The 16,065-nt window shown below is 39.8% G+C and overlaps 1 protein-coding gene across 4 annotated transcripts in view; it reads right to left on the reverse strand.

Annotated features, from left to right (window-relative positions):
- LGR6 (leucine rich repeat containing G protein-coupled receptor 6) overlaps nucleotides 1-16,065 on the reverse strand; it is a 147,223-nt gene that overhangs the window by 59,579 nt on the left and 71,579 nt on the right. The gene's annotated exons all lie outside the window — the stretch shown is intronic.

A 16,065-nucleotide genomic window follows, 5' to 3' on the forward strand; every position in this document is an offset into this window, starting at 1 on the left:
AGAGAAAACTGTAGCTGTCAATAGTTGTCATTTGTGTTCCATCTGGGGGTATTTGAGGAAGTAGTGGCTTCTGTTTCCTGCTTGTCAAAAAAAAAATCTGTTAAAGAAGACAGAAAAAATATGAGCCAAATCCCTGATTATTTGAATTGTCAATATAGTTCAAAAAGCTGAATAAACTAGTCATTTCCAACATTATAATATTATGTATCAGGGTGGTATGCTTCATATTTATGAAATGATGCATAGTCCTATTAAATATTTTTTACAATGGGGAAAATGTTGATTTTACCTCTAACGCCCAGCCAGATACTCATATTTTCTATCTGCAGCTAACTGAAGGAAACTGGTTACTGTATTTCTCTCTCCTTGGTCCCCTGTGTTATGAAGTTATTTGCCCTAAGGGACAAAATGTGCTGATTCTGTTGCAAATATGCTACCTGGGTTTAACAATCTTTTTTTTTTAAAGGGAAAGGGAGATATTTAGCATGATAGCCTACATATCTGATTTCACTTTAGAGTGGTACTGTCCCAAATCATTCCTAATTTGGGTCCTTTTTGTCTACTACAGTAGAGGCTACAGCAGTTCATGGTAACAGATGTTTTGAAGAAACAATTTTCCATAACATTAATTCTGCTCTATTTTAACAGGTAATGTAATTTTTAGAAGATTTAATTTATGACTGATTACTAGAGTAGCTTTTTTCTGTTTTAAGACACCCATTATTATACTTGCAAAATATCATTAGATTACATGGGCATCATTTAATGGGATAGAGGTGATATATGCTGTACAATGGATCTTTAATTACATAAATAATAATTACATAAATATGTAATATTTAAATTAAGTGCTTGTTGTTAACTGCAATTTTTGGAGTAACAAATCATGTAACACACAACAGAATATCAGAAAAATACTATATTACCTGTGGAAGTCAGGATTTATTTATTTATTTATTACATTTATATGATGCCCAACTGCCAGTGACTCTGTACACTGGTAAATACTCAACACCTGAAATATCAGCTAGGTTTGTCAAACTTGCAAGGTTCAATGTTGGTGACTAAATTGTGTCTCTGTGTTGTACAAACCCAGCTAATTTGGCTGGTTAATGGTAATATAATTTGATTTATTTAGTCAAATATGGTTAGTTAGGATCAGCTGGGACCTGATCAAGATTTCTGCTACACATATTCCAATTGTATGTATACTGCATATCTCCATTAGGTCAAAGTCCAACCATTAGAAAAAAATGGAGAGGATGTAGTAATGCTTTCTCTTAAAAAACAAAATAAATAATGGGCCCACCCTAAACATTTAGAATTATGGGTCAGTTTTCCCCCCAAAACCTTTCAGTCAAGTCCAGTTTCTTACTTATCACATGACCTTTGGGCTTATGGCTGATTTATTTGTTTTTGGCAACTCACAATTCTTTTCAATGAAGCAGAAAACATGCTTTCCTTGTGCTCCAAGAAAGGCTTATACTTCATAAATTACATTAACAAAACTTAACATAACTTTGCACAAAATCAGTCCCATGTAATAAATTATAGGTTCATCTTAAATTACCCCAATCCTTTCTTCTGCTTCTTTTTTTTTATGCTCGATAGGTTTCTTTTAAAGGGCAAAAACACATTCTATCAAACATAATTTATATGAAGCAATATTGCCCTTACAATGAGCTGTCGCATTTCAAGCAGATCAAAGGTGGTCTATGAAAGCAGAAACATGCTCTCAGGCTATGTTAATTCCAAAGTGATTCTTTTCCTTCCTTCCATCACTCATCAGAATATACATGCTTATAACAGCCTGTCTGGTAGGAAAGGTTTTTCTGTCAACATCAAAGCCCTTGCCCTGCAACTTCCAAGGAGTCACTTCTTGTATTTTAATCTTCAATACTAATATTAATAATGATAATGATAATTATCCTATTCATGGATTTAAAAATAACTTAAGAGGCCATTACTCTATTTCCATCTGTTTCCAAAGTATTTCTTCTACAGACATGGAGGAGGAGGATAATGCAGAGAAAGTGTCAATCAATACTTTGTTTTACATATGGTGCAGAAACAGAGGTGAAGGATATTTACCTGAACCATTCATTAGTTTTTCATAATTTTAAATCAGTGTTTTGTAATATACATTGATCAGCTGATCTTGTTCCTCATCATCTTCCTCATGATCTCTTCTAACTACATCTTCGCTTGCTACTTAAGTCTTGTTAGGAAGCATAAGAGCAATGAGAAAAAGGAAAGAAGCAATTTTCTATTCTTATTTTGTTTTATTCTGCAGCTCTTTAATATCTTCTGCTTTTCAATTCAATAATACAAAACATCTGAGGAAAAACATGGGACTACTACAGCACTATAGTTTTAAATCAAAAGAAATATTTCCCAGAAAACATATATTCAGCAATGTTTCCATGTGCATGAGAGTGGAAGACTTATTAATACATTATCCAACCAAAAAATTAGAATTTGGATAAAAGAAATTACAAATATCCAACTAGAATTTAAGACTGAAATATTTTTGTTGGGAATGTTAACAGGGGACTATGCAAAAGAAACGAAATGTTTAATTCTCCATATAATTACGGCAGCAAGAATTGCATTGGCACAATGCTGGAAGGGTAACCAAATGCCAACAAATAATTTGATTATTCAGAAAGTTCTTGACAGCACTGAAATGGACCTACTTACACAAAAACATAGGGATAAGGAAGACTCAGGACATAGTACAGCTTGGAAAAAATGGTACAAGTGGATTAAGGATAAAAAACCAGGGAATTAAAAGATAAGAATTTGAAAAATGAAGTGGTTAGATTAAGAGCATTTACCAAAAACAGGAACTGAATATTAGTAAAATTGTTTTCAGTAAAAGATCACACCGTCTTAGTTGATTAGAAACATATACGTTTTATTTTTATGTTTATTTGTTATGTAATTGTATATTGATTTCATTTGTAATGAAAGATTGTATTCTATGTATTGTACATATTTTTCTTTTTAATTTTTAATGAAGTTTATTTTTAATTAAAATATTATCCAACATAGTAATATGATTTGTTCAGTTTTGGTTTAGTATGTAGCATGACCCAAATTTGTTAATCTGGAAATCATGTGCAGATGTATTAACCAAATAATGTGTGGCTTATTCAACAAACTATAATGAAACACTTAGTGATATGTCTGGTTTATGCAATTAAGATCATATAAAACACATCACTACAAGCCAAAATCAGTAAACTACGTCTGATTTACTTTGGCCATGTCATGTGTGCAATTCATTGGAGAAGTCAATGATGCTAGGAATGGTTAGTGGAACAAGAAGAAGGGCAAGCAAAGAACACGCTGGCTTGATAACATCAAAACTGATACAAAGAGGAAAATCCAATAACTGAAAGAAGCTTTCTTTGACAGGATTGCATGGAGAGCATTTGCCTATAAAATAAAAGTTGGACACGACTCTTGGGGGAAGGGCCCTGAGGTGGGGGATAGTGTTGTGGCCCCGATTCCCGAGCCTATGTTGTCAGAGGAAGAAGACCTGGAAGATGAGGAGGAGGAACTGGGAATGCCTTCCTCCCCAGAACCTTCCTCTCTGGCAATGTCTTCCTCCCTGATAATGCCTCAGGTTTCATCAGACAACCGAGAGGAACAGCCTGAGATTAATCAGGAGGAAGGCATATCGGAGCAGCCCCTGACAGGGAGTAAAGAGGAAGAGTGTTGGCTTGATCCTAAGCAGCGTCGTAGGGAGAAACGTGAGCAGCAACGTAGAAGGCGTGGGAGGGTCAGAAAGTGAGCTGAGTAATTGAGCCACACCCCACAGGGAATAAAAGTGGGTGTGTTGTCGGCTGGAACTTTGTACGGGACAAAGTTTAACCTTACTTCAGGTTTTTCATTGTGAATGATTTTTGTGGACTGCCTTGTAATTTTCTGTGAGTAGATTTTTATTTGTTATCAGTTCAGACTTGGCAGGCAGAGGGTGTTGGAATGCCAAGGATATTATCAGTTCCAAAGAATTAACTCTGTGAAGTCCGAGCCAGCTTGCCTGCCTGTGTTTGTGTGAGTTTGTATTCTTTCATCTTTTGGGAAAGAAGAAAAGTGAGACAGAACACACACACACACACACACACACACACACACACACACACACATATTGCAGATGAGTAATCCAAAAGTTTAGTCAAGAAGAACAAGTTATATGTCAGTCTATTTTAAATGTTTGTCAGTAAAATGTGGAGCTTTGTGGCAGAAAGCATGCATACATACTGCAAGTATATTGTGTATAGAATCATAGTATGCTAGCTGGTATGATGATTGTATATTTAGTCTCTGTTACTAGTTTAAGAAATAGATAGCCCTGTGAGAAACCTTTCACCATAATTAATCTTTAGGATGGTTACTTTGTTCCCATTTGGATAAATGATCTTTATTTCTAGCTACTGAAAAAACAACAACCTTGACCATGAATATAAGATGAAATAATCTAGGCAAAAGTACCTTCTTCAGCTCTGAATTTAGATAGTCAGATAATGCTCAGACTATAAAGTAATAAATGTCTTCAAATTAAGACTGGATCCCCACTTGGATTTCATCTTGATGCAGTTGTCCTTTGATACCAGTTTCCTTCCTGGACTTTATAATTTTTGCTACTAAGGAATCTTCTGCTACAAGAAGGAATGTAAAATAATTTTGCCACAGATTCTGCTGGGAAAAGATTTGGGCATTCTTCTCTGCTACCACTGATTTTTTTTTCCTCGACTAACATCAAAGTTCAGCTAGCATTTGCCCTTCTTTACTCAAAATTCCATGGGAAAAAAGGATCTGAAAATAGGTGAGCCATTAAGAAATATGAATAAATAGTAGTGTTTGTGTTATTTTTTTAAAAACAGAGATTACATTAGAGACATGTATAATAAAAGGGCTTACACCAGTGTATCCTCAGTGTATTTTCAGATTACGTATTTAAATGCTAATTTTTTTGCTGTGTAAAATAATAGTGTTGTTTCAAGAAAATTGACATTCTAGGAGATGCTTCAGAAAATTCAAGTTACCTTCTTTTATTTTCATTTGAAAGATAACCCCCAGGAGTTTGTCTGATCTTTTAATCCAATCAGCTCTCTTATTTTTCTCATTCTTACTGAAAATACCGTAATTATAACTTATAGCACCTGTTTGCTTTGAAAATCTTTGGCTTGATGTTAAGCTGGCAGAAAAACAGGCAATGCACACATCTGCTTTAAGTAAGAACTTGTAACCACAAAGTTGTTAATTAGCCTGACACACGACTCTCACAGGGTATTCATAGTGTGTTGTTACCATGCCCAGAAAACTGCTGATAGATAGATGCTCTGCCAGGGAATCACAAGTTGATCCTGCAGTAAATAAAGGATCTTATCTAACATGTAATATGTTCTGTCTCACTTTTCTTCTTTCTCAAAAGATGAAAGAGTTCAAACTCACACAAACACAGGCAGGCAAGCTGACTCGGACTTCACAGAGTTAATTCTTTGGAACTGATAATGTCCTTGGCATTCCAACACGCTCTGGCTGCCAAGTCCGAATTGATAACAAGTAAAAAGCTACTCACAGAGAATTACAAGGCAGACCACAAGAATCATTCACAACGAAAAACCTGAAGTAAGATTAAACTTTCTCCCGTACATCCGTATAAAGTCCGGGGCATGGATCGTGGAAGCATCCACCCAGGAAAGGGCCTCTGGCCCATCCCCCTCGATCAAATACTGGAACCGCCCTTTCAGCCGACAACACATCCACTTTTATCCCCTGTGGGGTGTGGCTCAATGACTCAGCTCACTCTCTGACCCTCCCACGGCTCCTATGTTGCTGCTCACGTTTCTCGCTACGACGCTGCTTAGGATCAAGCCAACATTCTTCTTCTTGACTCCTTGTCAGGGGCTGCTCCGATATGCCTTCCTCCTGATTATTCCCAGGCTGTTCCTCTCGGTTGTCTGATGAAACCTGAGGCACCATCAGGGAGGAAGGCATTGCCAGAGAGGAAGGTCCTGGGGAGGAAGGCATCCCCAGTTCCTCCCCCTCATCTTCCGAATCCTCCTCGTCTAACAGCACAGGCTCGGGAATCGAAGCCACACCGTAGGGCCCTTCTCCTGAGTCTGATGGTCAGGATGTGGTCTCAAGGGGAAATGGTCATGGAACATCCGTATAAAGTCCGGGGCATGGATCGTGGAAGCATCCACCCAGGAAAGGGCCTCTGGCCCATCCCCCTGTCTCTCGATCAAATACTGGAACCGCCCTTTCAGCCAGTGGGAATCCCTAATGCTGGCCACGTTGCTGTCTACTGCGTCATCTTCACCAGGCACAGGTGGCGGATCATCAGCTGCGGGATGTCGGAGATCACATGAAGGGGCGTCCTTGGGGCAAAGGTACTCGGGTTTGCGGGATAGGGCATCCACCCTCTGATTGTGACCACTGGGGATATAGGTCACAGAAAAATTGAACAGGGCAAAAAACAACAACCACCGGATCTGCCGCTGGTTCAACTTTTGCGCCGTTGACAAATGTTCTAAATTCCAATGGTCCGTCCAGACCTCCACCTTGTGTTGGGCCCCCTCGAGATGATGTCGCCAAGCCTCAAACGCAGCCTTGATATCCAGCAACTCTTTTTCCCAGATGGTGTAATTGCGTTCGGAAGGAGTGAGTTTCTGGGAATAATAAGTGCAGGGAAAAAGAGTGGCACTATGCACCGGGGCTTGCAACAGCACCGCCCCAATAGCCACATTCATCCGTCTCCACCACAAAAGGATGATGCGGATCAGGGTGCCTCAGGACGGGTTCTGTGACGAAAGCATTCTTGAGGGCCTCAAAAGCCTGTTGCTGCAGGGGGGCCCACTGGAACGGGACCTTCTTTCGAAGGAGCTGAGTTATTGGACCTGTCAGCTTGGCAAAACCCAGGATGAAGGTCCGGTAATAGTTAGCGAACCCCAATAGGCATTGAATGTCCTTCACGCCACGAGGGGGTTCCTAACTACATAAGGCGGGTCCATGGCGATACCTTTGGGAAAGATGATGTGCCCAAGGAACTCAATGGAAGTCTGGAAGAAGAAACATTTCTCCAGCTTCGCATAAAGTTCGTGCTCCCGAAGGCGTTGCAAGACCAGACAAACGTGTTGAAGGTGGCAGTCCCTGGACCTGGAATAGATCAGAATATCGCCCAGGTACACCACCACGAACCGATCTAACATATCCTGAAACACGTCATTCATCAGGTGCTGGAAGACTGTGGGGGCGTTGGTCAACCCAAATGGCATCACAGTGTACTCAAAATGGCCATATCGGGTGCCAAATGCCGTCTTCCATTTGTCCACCTCTTGCATCCGCACCAGGTTGTAGGCCCCTCGAAGATCGAGCTTGGTGAAGATAGTGGCCTCCCGCAACCTCTCCAACAACTCTGGAATGAGTGGCAAGGGGTAACTATTCTGCACCGTGATGGTGTTTAGCTGGCGGTAATCACAGCACAAGTGTAAGTCTCCCATTTTTTTCTTGACAAAGAGAACTGGGGCTGAGAGAGGGGACGACGAAGGCCGGATGAACCCTCGAGCTAAGTTTTTGTCCAAAAAGTCCTGTAATACGGCCAGTTCGGGCTCAGACATGGAGTACAAACATCCCTTTGGCAGTAGTACATTGGGCAGAAGGTCCACTGGGCAATCATAGGACCGATGCGGGGGTAACCGGTCCGCCTCCTTCTCACTGAACACATCTGTGAAGTCTGTCAATTCAGGAGGTATGGAGACGGCAGAGGTGGTGATATTCTGGCCAGCACATGTGTGGCGGAAGTGGTCCACACACTGCAGACTCAGAAAAGAAATGGCGTTCCGCGACCATGCCACCTGAGGATCATGAATCCTAAGCCAAGCCATGCCGAGGACTAATGGGAAATGGAGGTCCGCGGTGACATAAAAGCGGATTGCCTCCTCATGTTCTCCAATGACTAGGCGCAAAGGCTGGGTGGCGAATTTAATGGGTCCTGCAAGAAGTTCCCACCCATCAATAGTCTCGACCCTCATCGGAGGTTCTACCGGAACCAAGGGGACATCAAAATGGGCCGCAAAGGCCTGGCCCATAAAGTTAGTCGTGGCCCCTGAGTCCACCAGCGCATTCGCTGGAATCCCTTCTGACTGGGTAGCCAAGAAAACCCGGGTGTCCAAAATCAGATGCCGAGGGGGCCCAGAGTCAACCTCTGCTAATTCAGGAGGGTGTTTGATATGTGCCTGGCCTAGGGTTTCCCCCCAGGTCGGGCTTGCCCCATTTCCCGACTGATCATGCCAAGATACAGGCACAGGCTTGAGCGCCCCACTTCGCTTTGGAGGACAAGAAATAGTGAAATGTCCTTCCCCCCCACAATACAAGCACAAACCCCCTTGACATCTCCGCGTTCACTCCTGAGCCGTCAGGCGAAGTCTGACCGCTCCTAACTCCATTGGTTCCTCAGCCATTTCCATGACACGTTGGGTGACCCGGGGTGCTGTTAACACAGGGCGCTGTGGTACAGATGCGGATGGCTGCTCCTGGATGGTGCGATGGTTCTTTCACCATTGGAGATGTGCGTCAATGTGCAAGCATTGCACCACCAGAGCATCGAGGGTCGGGGCTGGTTTCACTCGAACTAACTCATCCTGCAGCTCATCTGACAGGCCATCCTGGAAGGCGTCCATTAACGCTGCGTCATTCCAGTTGGAGTCCAGGCATAAAAGCCGAAATTCAGAAATAAATTCTTGCAGAGGGCGCTTCCCTTGTCGAAGATCCTTAAGACGCCTGGCTGCCATCTGCACTCATATGGGGTCTTCATACACGTGGCGCATGTGTTGCCCAAAACCCTGGTAATCAGTTAATAATGGGCTGTACTTGAGCAACAAAGGTGTGGCCCATCTGGCGGCTGAGCCAGAAAGGAGGCTTATCACAAACCCCACCCAAGCCTGGTCATCTGGGAAATCCTCTGGCCTCATAGCCATAAATAAGTGGCACTTTCCCATGAAAGCCGGGAACATCTCAGGCTGCCCAGAAAACTTATCCGGCACAGCCACTAGGCATTTCCGATGGGGAGGGGGAGGAGGAGCTGCATAAGCCTGCAGCAAAGCAAGTTGGGCTGTTAATTGAGCCACTTGCTGTTGTAGAGTTTGATTTTCATCTTGCAGCTGTTGTTGAAACTGCTGCTGGTGGTCCATCTTAGGTAAAAGATGGTTTAAGTCAGGTACGGGACAAAAATGTTCTGTCTCACCTTTCTTCTTTCTCAAAAGATGAAAGAGTACAAACTCACACAAACACAGGCAGGCAAGCTGACTCAGACTTCACAGAGTTAATTCTTTGGAACTGATAATGTCCTTGGCATTCCAACACGCTCTGGCTGCCAAGTCCGAATTGATAACAAGTAAAAAGCTACTCACAGAGAATTACAAGGTAGACCACAAGAATCATTCACAATGAAAACCTGAAGTAAGATTAAACTTTGTCCCGTACAAAGCTCCAGCTGACAACACACCCACTTTTATCCCCTGTGGGGTGTGGCTCAATGACTCAGCTCACTCTCTGACCCTCCCACGGCTCCTACGTTGCTGCTCACATTTCTCCCTACGACGCTGCTTAGGATCAAGCCAACATTCTTCCTCTTGACTCCCTGTCAGGGGCTGCTCCAATATGCCTTCCTCCTGATTAATCCCAAGCTGTTCCTCTCGGTTGCCTGATGAAACCTGAGGCACCATCAGGGAGGAAGGTCCTGGGGAGGAAGGCATTGCCAGAGAGGAAGGTCCTGGGGAGGAAGGCATTCCCAGTTCCTCCTCCTCATCTTCCGAGTCCTCCTCCTCTAACAGCACAGGCTCAGGAATCGGAGCCACAACATAATATATGAAATATATAAGAAAATAGAAAGTGGAAAGTTTGTCTATGGCACTCCATCCCATCTTCTATTCCATTTTATTGACTTTGAGCAATTTCCAGTCTTTCTCACCTTAGATGACACTGCAGTAGCAGGAGGCTGTTGCTACATTTTTCACAGATGTCAGTTTTGCCACAGGTGCCTTCAGAAGAGTTTTATTATTGCTAAAGAGCACTATTGCATCCAAAATGAACTTCCAAACCTGGTGTCCTCCTAATATATTGGAGTTCAGTAGTTCTATAACACCAAGCCAGTATAGCCATTAAATTCTGGATGCTAAGATGCAGCATAAAGCTTATAATCTCATCTGTTATTGAGATAGGTATATTAGTAGTGATGGAATTGCTTGAAGTATACTAATCCTAGGTGCCCTATAGGACTTTTTAATTTTGTTTTTAATAAGCCACAACTGCCAGCATTTTCTGTTTTTCTCCATATTTGATGAAGAAATGTCCATGACCATCAGTACTCTCACAACTGAAACAGGCTGATATGAGGATATGTCTGCAACAATGGAGCAAGAAGTGACTGTCTTAAAACAGTCTTGAGGCTGGTGAGCTGTTCTGACATAAAGCCAAAGAAATATTAAGAGAATCTATATAGCTAACAACTGGTAATTTTTCAGGCATATGACCTCCTTAGTTTGTTGCAGTGAAAAATATTTGTGGCACCTCACTGGCCCTTTCCTCATCGATTTGTAGTATTTCTAGTGCCACAAGCCATTATTGAAACAATATAGAACCTGTCTTCATTAATTTTATATTGACACAATGACAATTGGATGACTCCAGTTGATTTTGTGAGTCACTAACAAATGTATTAAAGCATAAAATTTCTGGCACAAAAATATAATATATTTAACATGCTACTGGATTCTTTGTGATTTTAATCAAATATTAACATGCTATTCTAAAAAACAAACTCTTCAGCACATACTATAATACTTTTAAAATTATTGCACTTTAAATGTACTTTGCTATGTACAAAGTGCTTCTTTTACATTATATTCTTAATCACAAATCCATTACAGTTGCCCTATTTTGAATCTAGACAATCTAATTTGTTATATGTTGTACGTCCAGGCTAAAATATGTAAATCGTAACCTTGCATTGTGGACAAATTGTGCGCAATTGTCATGCGTCAAATGTGTAGCAGATTTGATTGCTTTATTGCTGGTCTTCTGAATGTTAGTGTAGATCCTTACCCTGATAAGAAGGCCAGTAGCAGGTGTGTAAACAATGCCCAGGTGCAGGCTGGGCTAACCAACATTCTCTGAAAAGATGAGATCTTCTCAAAAAAGGGTGGAAGAAAGCAAGCAAAAAAAAAAAAGGAACAGTTTTGAATTGCCAATTTATAAAACGCTCATACTTGAAAGCCTGCTGCATGTACCCATTGGAATTCTTGTGGGATCACCTTGACCTTTGTCTTAATAAATCTTATTAATCCGGAATCCAGAAAGACTGCTCCTCCTCCTTTATTTTCCATCCAATTGCCCCAATTCTACCCAAAATTAACAGGAAAACAGGGGTAACAGGGCTGTAAAAAGTTTTATTGTTTGATAACTCTTACACTGAGCATAATAATGGTATCAAAATATGTTTTTGAGAAGGTGTTTTCTTCCTCGAAATTATAGTCATACAAATATCATGGAATCATTATATAAGGACAACATGTTCAGCCTGCCCTGCACTCAATTTGTAATGGTAATTTCCATTCTAGCATCTACTGTGGAATGCTTTCTGGTGTAATTCCTGATTTTTGGAAAGTATTCTATGAAATTACATGCCAGGGTCCTGACTTCAGGAAAGTAAAAAAGTCAGAACCCTGGTAAATGGGATTGGACATATAATTTTTGAAAGCCGCTCTATAGTGATATATGATATATGATATATGAAAGTTCCATGTTGGAGATAGATAAGCTGTTATATGTGTGTGTGAGACTTGTGGAACTCACAAATACTAAAATAAGAAAAGTCTTTAATTCAGATTTGATTCCCTTCCCCAAAGGATGACAATCCTCAAGAGGAAGAGATAGAAATAACAGACAGATATTTGGCATAAGACCAATTCTGAACAAAAAGCTATTTGGCAGCCCCCATGAAATCTGAGGAAATCAGCTTGGCTTGAGATATGCCTTAATTCACAAAGCAGTCTGCTAAGAGGAAAACCATTTACTCAACAACTTTTCATCTCTTTCACATCAAACCTAATTTATCCTAATAAGCACTGGTCTAATGGGACTTAATAAGGGCTGGGAATACTCTAAAGAGAATTCCCCCCACCCTTATTAAATCTGGCTTTAGGAAGAAAATTGTCACCATTGAGGGAAGCTCAAGAAGGCAGTAGTTCTTACTTTATGTCAGAGTACAACAAAGAAAGAGGAATATCTGGTTCATTTTTATCAAGTGAAATAGATCTAAGGTTGGTTTGTATTAAAATTGCCTCCACTTTGCCTCCAAATGTCTACTAGGGATGAAAATGGAAGAGCATGCAACATTAGTAGCTGCAGCTACTGTAATTTTGGCAATGGTATTCCTTAGCATGGTGGCTTGAATCGTTTAAGTGATGGCAGAGAGAACTGTCATTGTCCAGAGATACCCCAAAGTAGGTCCCCATGAGTTCACAGGTCAAGCCCGACAGGCCAGATATACCATCTGAAGCTAATTATGATATTGCATGTTTTTGTCTCCAGATATTATGAAGAAGGATTATAAAAATGATGTTTATTGATCTTTTTTCTTCCCCATTTCTGATGTAACATACAAGAGAAAATTCAAAGTAAAACCCATTTTTTATTCAAAGAGTGCAAGAGTGCACAGATCTCACAAAAAGGGACACGGAGTTCCAATGTCATCTGCACTAAATAGTAAATTGTCATTTGCAGTCATTTGCTTCAGCCAGACTTTGTACAGATAGTCCTCAACCGCAATTGAATTCAACATTTCTGTTGCTAAGTGAGACATTTGCTAAGTGAAGGTTGTCCCATTTTACAACCTTTCTTCCCCTAGTTGTGAAGTGAAGTTGTTAAGTTGATGAAATGGTTGTTAAGTGAACCTGGCTTCCCCATTGACTTTGCTTGTCAGAAGGTCACAAAAGGTGATCACATGATCCTCGGACACTGCAACCATCATAAATATGAATTAGGATGAATTCAGTGTCTGAATTTTGGATCACGTGACCCCTGGGATGCTGCAATGGTCATAAGTGTGAAAAAAGTCACTTTTTTCAGTACCATTGTAACTTTGAATGGTCACTAAATAATTATTGTAAGTCAAGGACTTACACCCGATTGTTCTACTGAAGAAACCAGGAAAGAGGCTTGTCAAGAGATTCTCAATCTAGGTAAGGGTGCACTGTTTTTTACTTAAAGGGATAATATTGCTAGTGCAGTTCAACAACAACAAAAAAATCAGGACAATCCATTTCTTTGTAAGGAAAAATTAAACCCCTCTTTTTTCTCCCACTGCAAGTAATTTTAATACACATAGTATGTAGTTTTATCTTTATTTTTGTCTTCCCAAAGCTAAGCATAACTATGCTGGTATTTCCATATGGATTTTAAACCCACTCCACAACCACTGCAGCTGGCAACACCACAGGATGCCTGCTACAATGCCAGATGAAGTGGAAGCACAGATGAATGCCACCCATAGGTTTTTTGAGTGCTGGCTGTGAATCATTTTCCTTTCCATATACAGATTCACATTGACAGATAAAATTAAGCCATCTTCTCCCACTACAAATATTAAAGATTCAAATTCAGCCAACACATTGTAGCTCACTGTTGAGAGAGAAAGCAAATGCTTCATTTACTTGGATGCTATCCAGAGCCCGTGTTTGTGGAAGTAAGCTCAAATCATCTCTTTTGTATGAAAACATGGTTGTTTTGAAAGTAATTGTACATAAATCTGAATGGGGTTTCATCTGCAGGGATATCTTTTGTTTTGCTTTGAGAAAACAGTGCCTGCAAAGAAATCCCATTCTATTTTCCTTTCAGAATCAAGGTGCTTGAGAAAATAATCCTCCCTATTTCCTTAGAGCTGAAAATTTACAGAGGTTTAAAAATTACAGAGAATAAAAAAATAAAATTACAAAATCTGGATTGGTGGTTTTAATCGTGTAAGGTATAAAAAACAAATTATGAAGTGATCTATTTTGAAATAGGAATCATGGAGGGATTGCACAATGAGTGGCACTGCATAATGACTTAACAATGCAAGCCATCTGTCATGAGGAAAATCATTTTCAATTCTCTAAAGATTGCTTATTCACCCCAAACATGAATGTTTATATGATGCTTAATTAACATCTACTGACAACAAAAACCACATTGAAAAGGAATTCAAGAGGCTTGAAGAGGAATATTTTAAAGAACATTTTATGCATAGTTGTTACAGGTTATTTCTAGACAGATAGTAAAATCACAAAAAGATTAAGCAGAATTATCATCTAGATCTGAAATGAACAGAATAGGTATCTAATAATAGTAAGTATTTCAACATATTTTGAGAGGTTTTGATCTCCAATTCATAGCCAGAGACTTTTGAATTTAAATTTGCCAATATTAAATTAAAGCCTATAGTGGAATATCAGAAGTACATTTTAATGATGCTTATAGAAAAACATCAAAGAAACTTTATCAAATTTACATGCTTGTCCATCTCATCAAAAGGTGACACTGGGTTATGCACAATAAAACTATAAAAAGTTAATACATAAATATATAAATAATGGTTTTAAAAAATTAAGAACCACAATGGCTAAGAGGACTGGGTTGATTACACCTCAGTACTTTGCTACAAAATTGTGCTACCCAAATGGTGGCACATTAAATTATCGATCATAATTGCATCAAATAATTTTAGTTTTTAATCTTTTCAGTAATACTGTAAGCCATTCAGAGACTCCAGAAATAGAAAGGCATATCAGTTGTTGGGCTAGTATATTTCTGGATCTTCTAAAAAGACTTAGATTTAAATATGTATGTAAATATGTAAATATACCATGGAGAAGATTGAGATGTAAGGATAAAAGATATTGATTTATAGTAAGTGTACTATATTAGCATACTCCAAACCCTCACAACTGATTGGCCCGGACGGACAGCGACCTGATTGGTTGAAACACCGGCCGTGATTGGAGCGCTAAGAATCTACCGCGATTGGCCGCGCCGATCGCGGGAGATTCAAAGCGCTGCCATTGGCCGCTGAGCCGCGAGCCAGCCTATATGAAGGGCTGCCGCGGCTTGGATTTCTCAGACTGTTCTTATTCTAAATAAAGAGCTGAACTCACTAGAATGGTCTCGCGTCTCATTCGAACCGATCTACCTCAGATCTAACAGTAAGAGTAAGATGTAATGGTAAAGGAATAAATAAATACATATACTGGAAAATGTGAGGAGATGCAAAAGCTGTCTTGATGTTGATAACAATGTATAAAGTTTTATTTTATGCTTTTAAAATTTGGAAACTTAATAAAATTTATTTAAAAGATTTAAAAGATTTAGATCAGGCACATTTGGGCTTATTTTGGCCATCCTTAACAAATGGAGGACAAGAAGAGAAAACAGGGCCGACATTTTCTACTAACTGGGAAGTTGAGCATGCTTAAATCTGTACAGGTATCAGGAAGAAGCCAGTTCCAGACAGCTGAATGTTAAAAAGAAACACCTTCCTGACAGCAAGAGCTAGTGCTAATTATTTTGCTACAATTATTATTTGACTTTGTTATTTGTTGTAAATATTTACAACCATCCCCAATCCAAACAGACACTGGGTCAAAACAGGAAGAGGGCATTAAAGAATTAATTAGGGCATTTAAAAATCAAGTCAAGGAATTCATTAAAATATGATTACCCTATAGGGAAAGGGCCCAATAAAATATATTACAACTGCTATGAATGGGATCATATTTTCTTACTTCTATGCATAGAAATGTGAGAGGAGTTTTGAATACCAAAGTCATTTGGCTTATATGCTACCAACATTTTTCAATTCCTTTCAATCCCAAATCAGCAGCTGATATTGTCTTCAAAGGAAGACATGCAATGGAAACTAGGACATAATCAGTTAGTCAGAAGTGACAATGCAGGCAAATGCTAGAGACAAGATGGAAGAATGTAGTCTGACAGTATCCGATCTGCATTTGCAGAGCT

Source organism: Notechis scutatus, chromosome 3 (assembly GCF_049901735.1).
Source record: "Notechis scutatus isolate UNSWTSFEM ecotype Mainland chromosome 3, rNotScu1.2, whole genome shotgun sequence".
NCBI lineage: Eukaryota > Metazoa > Chordata > Lepidosauria > Squamata > Elapidae > Notechis > Notechis scutatus.